At 36.4% G+C, this 13445-nt stretch overlaps 1 non-coding gene across 1 annotated transcript; it reads right to left on the minus strand.

The window, feature by feature from the left end:
• Positions 1–811: 811 nt before the first annotated feature.
• TRNAK-CUU (transfer RNA lysine (anticodon CUU)) lies at positions 812–884 on the minus strand. Its single transcript has one exon. It is a non-coding gene; the product is annotated as a tRNA-Lys (tRNA).
• Positions 885–13445: the final 12561 nt, after the last annotated feature.

Here is a 13445-nt window from a genome sequence, read left to right on the forward strand (position 1 = left end):
CAAAATATGGTGTGTTTGATATTTTTAGGTGAAAAAGGAGTTTCTATAGTTAGGACTGTATTCTGATAGAATGCAGGCTAGCTAGGCATCACAGCTACCATATGGGGTCTCGTTCCCACCGTAGGATGGCTTGCGTGTTAGAGATCTAGACCATTCATCAGGAGGTTCTCTCCTTGTAGCCATTTATCATTTTAAATCATAATTTTGAATGGGGCTGGCTGGCCAGGCCCATTCCGAGCACTTCCGAATCAGGGCCCAAGCCAACCCCAGGCCCGGTCCATTGACAGCCCTACCTTCGAGAGAATTGCCTGCGCCCCCGGCGGCAGGAACTTGCTGTGGATGGAAGCTATGTGGGGCCAACACATATGCTCGTGACAAATCTACTCTGTCCATCAGTTTCTAAATACCTCAATAGGACGAGATCCAAAAAACAGTCACATCCAAAACTCAGATGGGCCACACCACATGAAATGGTGAGGATTGAACGACCATGATTGGAAGCTTTGTGGGAGCTACAGAAGTTTTTTATAGGAATTTATTTGTGAATACAATTTATCTGAGTGGCAGTAACCCTGTGAACGGTTTGGATGGCATGTAAAAATCATGGTCAGCTCCAAGAAGGCTTCAACGGTGGACGTTTCAGTTCTCTAACTGTTTCGCATGATGTGGCCCACATGAATGTTGGATCTTCCTCATTTTTGGACTTATGCTCTTTTGTGGTCTTTAGAAACTGATGAACGGAGTGGATTTATCTCCGCAGACCCCACATAGCTACCGTGCATTCAAAAGAGAAAAAATTATTATAAAAATACGCCCACCGTGGGGCTCGAACCCACGACCACAAGGTTAAGAGCCTTGCGCTCTACCAACTGAGCTAGACGGGCTTGATATTCATTTTACAAATTTATTAATCTATATAATTAAAGAGTTTGATCATTATTTCATTCAGGTTAGGGTTGCCAATTTTTTGTGCTTTGTAAGTTTTGGTATCAAGTTTTTTTACCCAGTGGTTCGAGGGTTAGGATTTTCCAAACAATTTAACGATAAATTTATAGCTCACTTGCTATGAGGCCTCTTGAACCATCCGAAATTTAGGCGAATGGCTAGTGTCATGAATTTGATTTCCTTCCCCATGCTTTACCCTATGCGCATGGTTTGTAGTTGATTGTATGCATCCGCACCGATTAGCCTTGCCTTAAAAAAAGGGGTGGGGACACCTTGTCATCGTAAATAAATAAATAAAATGTTTATGCCTCACTTGTTGTAGGGACTCTTAAACGAAAGGCCTCGATTATGCATTCACATATCATATATGCATCAATGTGGATACGTTGTATCTCTCATGCATCCAAAAGAGTTAGATTATCGCTCATCATAGAATTGTCAGGCCCACAAATATGAGTAAGTGGGTCCATAGTTCAACTTGAAACACAAACTTTAGTTTAAAAACTGTTGGCATGTGAATGGTTCCTTTTCAAAGAATATCAAGCCCAAACACGGCCTTTCCTCTTCTCCTATAAGGGGTCGTTTGGATGCCTGTAACTTTAATTTGTAGTTGTAAACACATTATACATAAAAAGAGTTTCAGATGTAATCGATTTACATGCTATTATGTTTGGCTTTTAAGTGATAATCTGTTTACAAGTAAACAGATTGTGTGTTTGGCTAGCTTGTAAATTGTTTACAATAAATAAAGTAGGTATTCATACCATAGAGCTTGGGTGGTGAACCTTCCAAAATTTGTAAATCACATAAGAATGACTTGCTTTTTTTAGGGCCCTAAGAGAGCATTAAAGCATGCACACACTAAACAGATTGGATATCTACCATCCATCATAGTGGGCCCCAAATGCAATCTCAAAGTTTTAATGGGGGACGTTCCATCCTTCCCTTGTGTGGTCCTTTTAATAATGGACGAGCTGTTTTTTTAGAGTCAGAGGAGAGCATCAAGGGAAGTACATGATAGATAGATTAGATGTATCATACATATTACGGTGGGCCCCGTATATTATAAGTGTAACCATTGTGTTCTAACATGTATAATGCCTTTTTAGCTGTAAAGATTTTACCTATAATTTGAAACATGGCTTTTTACCAGGTCTCATATTACAGGAAAACATGTAATCTGTTTACAGCCTATAAAGCCTTTATAGGCAAATACATGCATCCAAATAGTCCCCGTAATCAGATTAACTTTAATCCCTTTACAACTTAAGGACTTTACAGGCATCCAAATGACCCCCTAAGTTCAAAGAATATCCCTTGAAAATGGATGCCGTTTACGAGGGATTGAATTTATGTTTATGTCCTAAGAAGTAAACTCTTATGATAATCTAATTCTGAAAGAAAAAAAAAAGACCCTTTTATGAATTCCATTTTTAAGATGGATTGCGAGATTTTCGAAAATGGATTCACATCCAACAATCATATTTTTAGAAACGATAGGAAGTCCTTTGCTCTCATAACAACTCTTTTCTGATATTCGGTGTGTGTGTGTGTGTGTGTGTGTGTGTGTGTGTGTAAATTCTTAAAGATAACTTTCCTAATACACAAATACTATAAACAAAATCTCTTAAATTGAGAATCTAGTTCGCAAAATATATTCAACCCTTTGTTATGATTTATGAGAGCCAAACGACCTGTGACTAACTCTCAGAGCCTATTTGAACGTGGCAATTGTTCTATACTGAATAGGCTTATGTTTAATAATGTCTTGGACAATTCATTATGAATTATCTTTTTCAAACACCTTTACAAATATCATAGAATGAAAATGGATGCACATTTGGAGAGCTTAAAGATGGACTTTGAAAATATAGGACAAACGATGCATGTACACATTGGCACATGAGAGGCGCTTGAAGATTGAATGGTGGCACATGTAGGGCCATCAATAGATAGTGGAACATGTTGCACATGTGTACCAACCAGTGATAAAATAGAAAGCATTACTTATACACTTTTTTGGAACTAATATTTTAGAGCTTTATACAAAAGGCCTACTCATTTTAATGGGTAGTCGTGTTTAAATGGGTCCAATTGAGTTTACCAATAATGTTGTATAGATGTTCACTAGAATACAATAGAAAGTATTTCAACATGTTAAGGCTTTAGCCATTGGATCATAGCCCTTTTCAAATGTTTTATATAGTGGGCCTTATTACATATGAGAGATTAGAAAACTTTAAAATTGCAACATTTAACCCTTCCGACTACTCAAATGTAAGGTGATTGTGCATATTCAAAGGATAAGACTCAAATGCAAAATATTAAATGGAGGCCCATCATATAATTATTTTATCGTTGAAAGATGAATCACATCCTTGAATAGATGATTTGGATCATTAAAAGATGACCCACATCCAAAGACTAAACTCCAACATATTTAACAGCAATAAATCGAGATGCATTACACAAATTTCTCAAATGCATATTAGCATTTTTTAAAAATTTTCTATTGTATGAACTATTTCGACAAGAAAACAAATGCGTTTGATTTGGGGGATTTATTCAATGATAAACAAAGAAATAATGAGAGAACAATTATCACAATATATCTATTCATTCTGAGTTCATTTACATCCTCGGATTCCCTTAATTCTGAAAACAGAGTACAATCAATGCAACGTAATGAATAAAATAAAAGGTAGTCTGATGGCAATTTTGGCAACATTTCAACGCTTTTGATATTCATCGCCAAGGTGGAAAGGTTGTGCAGGCTTGAAACCCTTGATCTGGCCGTGCGATAAATTCTGATAATCCTTCCGTTCATCTTTCCAATCGCACAGATAAATTCTTCTTTCTTCTGGAATTCTCTTCTATACTTCACATTTCGTTTATTTTCCTTGAAATGTGCAATGCACATCCCTTAAAATGTGGAGCGCTCAACCTTGAAATGTGGAGCGCACTTTCCTTAGAATGTGGAGTGCGCAACCTTGAAATGTGGAGCGCCCATCCCTTGAAATGTGGAGCGCACTTCCTTGAAATGTGGAGCACACATCTCTTGGAATGTGGAGCGCACTTCCTTGAAATGTGGAGCGCACTTCCCTTGGAATGCGGAGCGCACTTCCTTGAAATGTGGAGCGTGCAACCTTCTTTTACATGAGGTGGCTCATATAAAACATTTGTTAGGACATGAAAAGGCTGGTGTTAAGACAAGTGGAGAGAGAAGTGGCACATGGAGTATCCGTTAAGACAACAAAAGCCCGTCCTTAAGACAAACTCCACACCAAGTGGTGCATGAATTATCTGACAACAAAAGCCTTATCTTAGGACAAACTCCTCACAAAGTGGCGACATGGGATAGGCTTCAAGACAACAAAAGGCTTGTCTTAAGAAAGGTCCCTCACAAAGTTAGGCATGGGATAGACTTTAAAACAACAATAGGCTTGTCTTAAGAAAGGTCTCTCACAAAGTGGCGCATAGACTTTTAATTAGGACAACAAAAGGTTTGTCTTAAGAAAGGTTCCTCATAAAGCGGCTCATGGAAAAGGCCGACAAAGTTCCTTTGGAAGTGGCGTTAAAAGCTTTGCTTTAAGACACACTTCCAAGCAAAGTGGCGTTAAAAGCCTTGCCAAAAGTATGTTGTGCGGTTCGCGCAATGGAAACTCTTCAAGACAAAGCTCCCTAATGTGTGGCGCAATGGGAATTCTCCAAAGCATGTTGCGCGGACGGCGCAATAGGATTTCCTCAAAAAGAGATTGCGGGGATGGTGGAATGGGATTTTCCCAAAAAGAGGTTGCGTGGTAGGTGGAACACCTTCTCCAATTGTGCAGGTCGCGCAACTGACTTCTCTAGTTGCGCTGGTCGCACAACAGCTTCTCTCTCTCCCTCTCTTACCTTCCTCCTTCTTGTCTTCCAACAACCAACTGACCAACCCCCGAATGAGGCATGGGAAGGGGTATTTATAGGCATCCCAGGCCCTTCACTCTTAAATAGTGGTGATCACCACCACTTCTCTCTTAAGGCAATACCCAACCTTCTCCCTTAAACAATTGTGTTCACCAAGCCCTCCCTTAAATAGTGGTGTACAACTACTTCTTCCTCCATATAAGGCAACACCCATCCACTCCTTTTTTCCAAAATACCCCCAGTCACTCATTTTTACCAAAATACCATTCTTCACTCATTTTTACCAAAATACCCCAGTCACTCATTTTTACCAAAATACCCTTCTTCACTCATTTTTACCAAAATACCCCCAGTCACTCATTTTTACCAAAATACCCTCAGTTACTCATTTTTACCAAAATACCCTCAGTTACTCATTTTTACCAAAATACCCTTCTTCACTCATTTTTACCAAAATAAGGAGTGAACAACCTTGGAAAGGATTCGCACCATGGAATTCTCTGACCCACGCAATATCCATGCAATGAATATTTTTTGTGCCTCAACATGAACTACAAATGTTTTATATATTTTTAAAATAAATTGATTTTAGGACTTTTTTTAAAACTTACTTGAACCAACTTTTCAAAATCATAAAGTTTTGTTTTTCCAAAAAGTAAATAAATATATTGGTTAATGAATTTTTATTTTTTTATCATAAGAGACAAATGGGTCGAATGGCTATTGAAATTGTGGTCTAAGTTCAATAGCCGCTACGATAGGAGCTAGAAAGTAAGACTTAGTCCTAAAGAGGGTGAATATGACATTTTAAAATTTTCTAAATTAAATTGTTAAAGTCCACCTCCATTTCCTCAATCAATCACACAAGATATATATATATATATATATATATATATATATATATATATATATATATATATATATATATATATATATATATATATATGAGTATAGTGAATCATCGTGTGTGCAATTCATCAAACATGTTGGCTACATTAAGGATATGCATTCATGAACATATAGCAAAAATGACACCAACGATAAACAAGATTCATTCAACCCATTGCACATTATGTATAGTGGTTCGGTTATGTGCCTACTCCACTCCCGGCCGATGCACTCTCTCTTAGATTGTATTGAATTTTACTATCACAATGGTTTTAAATTGGGTTTACCATAAACCTTTACAACATACACAAGGTCTATATGTTTTTCATCCGTCGATGGCCTACACAAGGTCTTAGTAAGTTTGGATCTCAAACTCAATAAAATCTCATACACAAGGATGACACATGTATGCTCCTGTCGGAGGCCTATACAAGGACTTGGCGAGTTTTGTTTATAAAACTCTGAAACCCAATTCTACACAAGAATCAATTTCCAGATAAAATGGACTCATAAATAACTTTCTTACTCAAAGTGGATGAGCTCCCATGAACGCGCATTGTTGAAGAGCTTCCTCTATCATGAAAGCTTCTTCTTCATCTCCCTTAAACAATAACCTTACAATAGATATGCCTTTGTAAGCGAGAAGGATAGAAAAACCTAACTTAAAGGTGAGGGATCTTTACAATACAAGTTAGGATACCTGAGTACTAGCATTTAATGCCCTTTAACACCAAGGATTTGCCATTAAAGATCAGGGTTAGGGCATTAATGAATATTAAAGTTCATGTTTTAATCTGAGCTTTGAATGCTCAATAAATGTACTTAATCACAAGGATTGAACAATGAACTCCATGAAAGAAAGAGCTTGGGAATAGGGATTTTAGTAAGGGAATGACACTCTCTCAATGCTCTATCTATTTCTCACCACTTTGCAAGAAAAACTCTCTTTAGGTTAAATAGAGGAGCTTGCAATGGTTTTTAAAAATGGGCAGAAATCTTCTAACTCGATGGCATTGAGCCTTCCTTCAATAGCATCAAGAAAGTCAGAATTTCAGATAAGAAGTTGCTAGATAGTTTACACTTATCTACTCGATGTCATCAAGGGGTCTCGCTGTCATCGAGGTGACTCTTCGATGTCATCGAAAGTTCCTCGATTCCATTAAGAAAATTAGATAAAATTATCCAAACTCGCTAGACATATTTGAAAAAAACTACTCAATGTCATCGAAGACCCCTCAAGGATCGCTCAATGGGATCGAATCAGTCTATAAATTTGGAGATCTAATTCAATTTAATTTCTTCCAAAGACCATCTACTAGATAACAAGGGAATAACTATTCCTATTGAGTTTGGACTAGCTAGAGAGCCATGATTTTGGAACTTACATAGGCATAAGTTTTAAAGAGGTTAAGGCACTTTGTCGTTTTCTCATTTCTTCAATGCTTTGAATGTTGATGATCTTCGAGTCTTTAATCTTAAACATTTCATGGGGCTCTCCGAAATCGATGACTCACAACTCACACTAATTGACAAAATGATGCACTTCCAATCTCTCCCTTTGTTAATTACGTGACAAAACCTGTTCTAGACATTGTCACATGGCAACCCAAAATATAATATGACTCCCAAACTTACATGTCTCACATGATTTTATACATGACTTACAAATATAAATCAATACACAATAGACATGTATACACAATCTCTATTGCTCTCCCTAAATCCTTGCACCAAAAAATTCTTGCAAAAAGATATATCGCAATTTTGGTGGGAGTATGTTCTCCTCCTTTTTGTCAGTGACTGACAAAGGATGCAACGTGATAATCTCATACAAATAACAAATAGCATGAAGTCCATAGTGATTTATCATAAAGACATACATATATCATCATATACCAATTAAGCGTAGAAAATATGTCTAAAGTTATAAAAAGAAAAACTTTAGACAATAAAGCATAAAGGGTAGCAACCACAATATCTATATATAGCAATGAAACACTATGTGTCCAAAACACAACACAACTACATATCATCCAAAATACATAGCGGCCCTAACATGTACATGTATACCAATGTGCTCGATCCCATCGTCAAGTCATAAAATAAAATAAAATAAAATTTTTTAAAAAAAAGACCAGGATGGTCAATGACTCATCAATACAAACTCCTCTAGACTTTAAGAGCTCTACTCCCCTAGCTTGATGGACCCATTCCTGATATGTCGTCACAGTGACAAGTCAGATATGCCAATATGTCCTAAGTAGTGTACTACAGAGTTTGAATCATCAGCTCCAGCCTAGTCAGACGCTCGTTGTGTTGGACCTGCTTTGCCTTAATCTAAGTCTGGATAACTCGAATCTTTATCTGTGTCACAAGCAGTTGATCCAGGCAGTCCTGGTGCCAAGCTAATGGCTTTGATGCGGTGGTGTCTAGACCGGCCTGGTGTGGTTGTGAGGGCTCATTGAGCAGTGTGTCACCGGCATCCATTTGCACATGATCGCATGCATCTAGTGTGTCTTCTCCTGATCTCATTCTTCCTCCGGTGGTGAGAGATTCATCTTCTTCAAGTTATCACGTGTGATCTTGGTGGGAGGAATAGGGGTACCATTTATCGACAAAAATCTACAATCCCTTACTAATAGGTAAATAAGATGACCGAAAGACAGAGTCGTCGATCGACTTCCTCTCACAATATATGCAATCTGATGTAGAATGATAGAAGGAAGACAAAGTCTAACATGTAACCCGACACTGCAAAGTATATCAACCATAAAGGGCATCAAGTTGACAGGGTTAGACCCCCTTGGATAGACATTCATAGAGAAGATTGAGTGAAGAAGCCTAAACATACTAGACATCATGGATGACCGAAGGGCATTGCCTTTTATCCATGACTCATCATGCTTGTTACAAAAAACTTAGTCATCATCACACATACATGTGAGGAGGCCATGTCATAATCTAGTTGGGTCTCTCTAGATACTGGAATAGCAATTAGTTTGGCTATATGAGCAAGGGTAACCCGAGTGCGATGGTCACCAATATCAACATCAATGGATAGGGGATGACTGATTGAGTTTTTACATTTAGACAGAAATCTATATGCGTGTTTCTTTTGAACCATACCTTTGAATTTCAGTATATTTTCTAACCTACGGATCTTAACAGTTCATCTATGTCATAGGGTTGAATGCACATAACGTCGATACTACATTCATAAATAATCTTACGACCTTTGTATTTGGCCAATGGGGTATCCTTCACTTGGGGTTCCGACATTAAAGGATCCCTGGATGGTTCAGATGCACTTGATGAGGGCTAAGGAGATGATGACCAACGAGAAGCATGGTTAGCCCTCTTAAGTGCAAGTGTTTTTTGAGTGGATTGATCGAGATGACCAGGCATCCATTAGAGCCTTCCTTGGTGTTGATTGGTATAACACAAGGACAACAAGAGAAAACCCCAATCACACAACTAATGGATAACACAAAACCCTAAAGATGAAGAAAATGCAAATGAGGTATGGATTGTGGTGAGAATTTATTTTTATTTTTTTACTTCAAACCATAATTTCTCGATGATTTAAACCATCAATCAAGAAAAAGAAAGTCAAAACATTAAAGAATACAAGAAACTTAGAATGCAAAAGGAAGGAGACACCCATCGACCAAGAAATGCACCAAATCAGAAGGATGAGGCTTGAAGATGAAGATTTGCTGGAAGAAGCCATGGATTTTGAGCCTAAACTCGAGCAAGTACTCCTTCGACCTGCTATTAACTGAGAGCATAAAACCTCCAAAACTGGAATATGAAAATGAAATGTTGCACAGGGTTTTAAGTTGTTAACCCGATAATTCAATGGCATTGAGGGGATTCATTAATGTCATTGAGATATCCCAACGATGTTATCGAGGACCCATTGAACAGACAGAGTAGGGGGGTACTACCTTCCAACTTTATTAAAAAGAATTTTTCTAAGAAGTTTATACAAATTTTGGGATTCCTAATCCTAAAATACACACTCAAGTGGACAACAAATAAAACACACAAAAAAAAAGGCTTGAATCCTCAAATTCACCTATAAGTGCAATAAATGGTTACGTCAATATATATAGCGCATACTCTGATGGATTTTCGAAGATCGTTAAATCTATTGGCATCCAATGGCTTGGTCAAGATATTGGCCAATTGTTTCTCAATAGGCACATAATCTAGCACAATAATTTTCTCCTCGATGAGCTCTTGGATAAAATACTGTTGGATATCAATATGTTTCATCCTAGAATGCTATACAAGATTCTTCGATATGTTGATGACACTTGTATTATCACATAATAGTGTCATCATATCTTGCTCGATCTCATAATCCATTAACATTTGCTTCATCGCGTAGCAACTACTAACAGCAATGTACTCGGCTTCCGCGATTGATAGAGAGATTAAGTTAAGCTTCTTATTATGCCATGACACTAAGTAGTTCATGATGTAAAAACAACTGTCTCTAGTGGATTTCTGGTCATCCGTGTTTCCATCCCAATCAACATCTGAGTGCCCTACAATTGTTGTCTTAGTATCAAATGGGTACTAGAGGCCAAAATATGTAGTCCCATTTACATACGTAATAATTATTTTCATAATAGTCAGGTGTGATTCTTTAGGGTCAGCTTGAAATCGGGCATAGGCCTCTACACTAAGCGTTATATTTGGCTTGTTGACTGTGAGATAAAGGAGGTTGCCGATTATATTTTGATACAAGTGTTAATCCACACTTTTTCCTAATATATCTTTAGATAAATTTAATGTGGTGCTCATAGGCATATGATGAGTTCGAATAGATTCAAGATAAAATCTTTTTAGTAATTCCTTAGCATACTTTGTTTGGCTCACAAAAATGTCATTTCCAAGCTGTTTGACCTGTAATCTTAGAAAAAATTTAGCTCACCCACCATGCTCATTTCAAATTCAGACTGCATCAAGTGGGCAAACTAGTTAGCCATCTCCTCACATGTGGTACCAAAAACTATATCATCCATATAAATCTGAGCTATGAGAACAGAATCCCTGGTCTGAACAAATAGTGTTTTATCCACACTCCCCCTTGAAAAATTATGGTCGATCAAAATGAGTGGGGCTACCTATCAGTTTTGATTCAAAGTAGTAGATTTACTAATTTTTAAATTTTATTTTATATTATAGAATCCATATTAACAATGATTACATTCTTTTAAAATGAAGCATCTTATAATCCGATGGAATCATTTAAATGTCAATGTATCGCTTTCTATGTTGCATATTAGTATAGATTCTCATGTTCTATTCCTTCCACAAAAAGGAGATAAAAATAGAATTTGAAGATTGTGTTATTCTAAAATTTCTACTTTTAAGCTTTCATTATCATTTCTTAAGGCTTTTAGGGTTGGTTAATTACTAGGTATGCCACTAATGCATAGTTAATCAAACTCTTTCTAAGTGATGACTTAAATGAACATTCAAAGAAATCTACCGCTCTCGATTTTATTACGGTGTTTGCTAAGGGCCTACTTATTTTTTAAAATTACATCATAATTATGTATCAATAAGTAATCATTACTTTAAATGGTGTTTAAAAGAAAGGGAAATATCCCCCTTAATTATACCTTGAAAACCATGCTTGGATGTGTGAAATCGAATGGAAATGTGTACCTATAAAATATGTGGGTCCCACCATAATATATGTGTTTTTTCCATGCCGTCCATCCTTTTTACCATCTCATTTTAGGGCATGACTCCAAAAATAAGGCAGATTGTAAGCTCAAATAGACCACAACATAGGAAACAGGAGAGATAATGACATTCACCATTCAAAGTTGAAACCTTCCTAGGGCCCATGGGGGTGTAGGCCCGTCATCCAACCTGTTCATAAGGTCACACAAACATGGATGAAGGATAAACACAAATATCAACTTGATCCAAAACTTTTGTAGTCCTCAATAAATTTTCAACAATAAGCATTCAATTCTCCCTATTTCCTCTAGTGTGGTCCACTTGAGCTTCATATCTACATCATATTTGGGCTCATGCCCTACAATGAACAGATAAAATGGATGGATGCATGGATCAGACACATATATAATGATGGGACCCAATAGATTTTAGTATATTCCTTTTATCATTTTCTCAATTTTAGTGTCACAGTGTTCCAAACACGAGCAGTTATCAACTTCAAGTGAAAGAATCTAAAGTGACTTATAAGAGTAAATAATAATTACTCACTTACATTTAAAAAAAAATTAAATTTTTTTTTTTTTAAAAAAAGCCAGGCACTAACACAACTCAATTAGATTCAACAACTATGAATTTATAGGCCTACTGTTGAGTTAATATCATTGAACAATACATTTAATGAGACTTAAAACCTTGCTTGGGTCTTCTAGGATAGCCATATAATTTAAGATATAATAGATTCTAAAAATCTCTACTTCCATAGTTATATGATTTTTAAGGATCCTAATTGTGTTATAACAAGTTTGCTAATGCAAGGTTATTTCAAAATTTTGCTACATTGAGTACATTATTTGAAGTGATGACTTTGCCTAGTGTGAACTTAGCAACACATTTCCCTTGCCTACGATTTTCCCTATGGGGCATTTTCCATGTATAATTCTTGATTGTCCATACTAATCCATAGGAAGTGAACATATATTCCTACAAATGGCACTAGCCATTATCCTCACCAATCGTGTTAACTTGAACAATGACTACAATGAGATCATTGTCTTCAATCGTATTGAACTGTCATTGTTTTGCTTGTATTTTTTTTATAATTTTGGCAACACTTAAAGTGGCTGAAATTTGTAAAAGAATATTGTCCCTTTGTTGGATTTATTCTTCTTAAATCCTCCATTATTGTTTTCTTAAATATCCTATCATTGTGTGTATTATACGAAGGTATTTCTTTTTCTAATTGGCATTACTCTCAAACTAAAATTGCCTTAGTGAGGATTTGTTATAGTCACTCCTTTTGATCATATAATCTTGATTTCTCCTCAATATAAAGGAATTTCAATAGATCTTCTAAGGATATCATCTCATTTTTTTTAAGCCCTTCTATATAGCTTTCTAACTAGGAAATAATGAAGAAAATAACATTAAAAATTAAAAAGATTTATTTAGGTTAGTGGCTTATGAAACAATTTATTGAATGATTGCTTGGACTTCATGTACTTTGGTAAGTACATGTTTTTCATCCATCATTTGAGTTCTAAGAACTTACTTATAAGGAACTTTTTATTATTGACACTCTTCAAATACTTTGTTTTGAGTGCTTCCCATTGTTCTTTGGTAGCCTTCATTTAGCGGTAGACAGTATGCAAGGAATCCATAATGTGTTAAAGGTATGCCCCTTGCGGAGATAATCATTTCGCTTTGATTTCCTCTTAACTTTTCATGGAATCAAATTGATGATTATGATTCCATAACTCGGATCATGAAATGCATATATAAACAATGATATCAACTAGAAAACTAGGAACTAGAAAAGTGACTATCACTTATCTTGAGCCATGACGAACTAACGATACACTTCTCTCCTCTAAACATTTAAACAATTTTGATAGTCATTCCTTGTCCCAACATGTACTAATGCCATTGGCTCACTTTCTCCCCAATTCATCGTCAAGTGTGTGCAATAGATGGGTAATCTCACCCATTTTAAGATTAGAATAAGT

Source organism: Magnolia sinica, chromosome 3, assembly GCF_029962835.1.
Source record: "Magnolia sinica isolate HGM2019 chromosome 3, MsV1, whole genome shotgun sequence".
Taxonomy (NCBI): domain Eukaryota; kingdom Viridiplantae; phylum Streptophyta; class Magnoliopsida; order Magnoliales; family Magnoliaceae; genus Magnolia; species Magnolia sinica.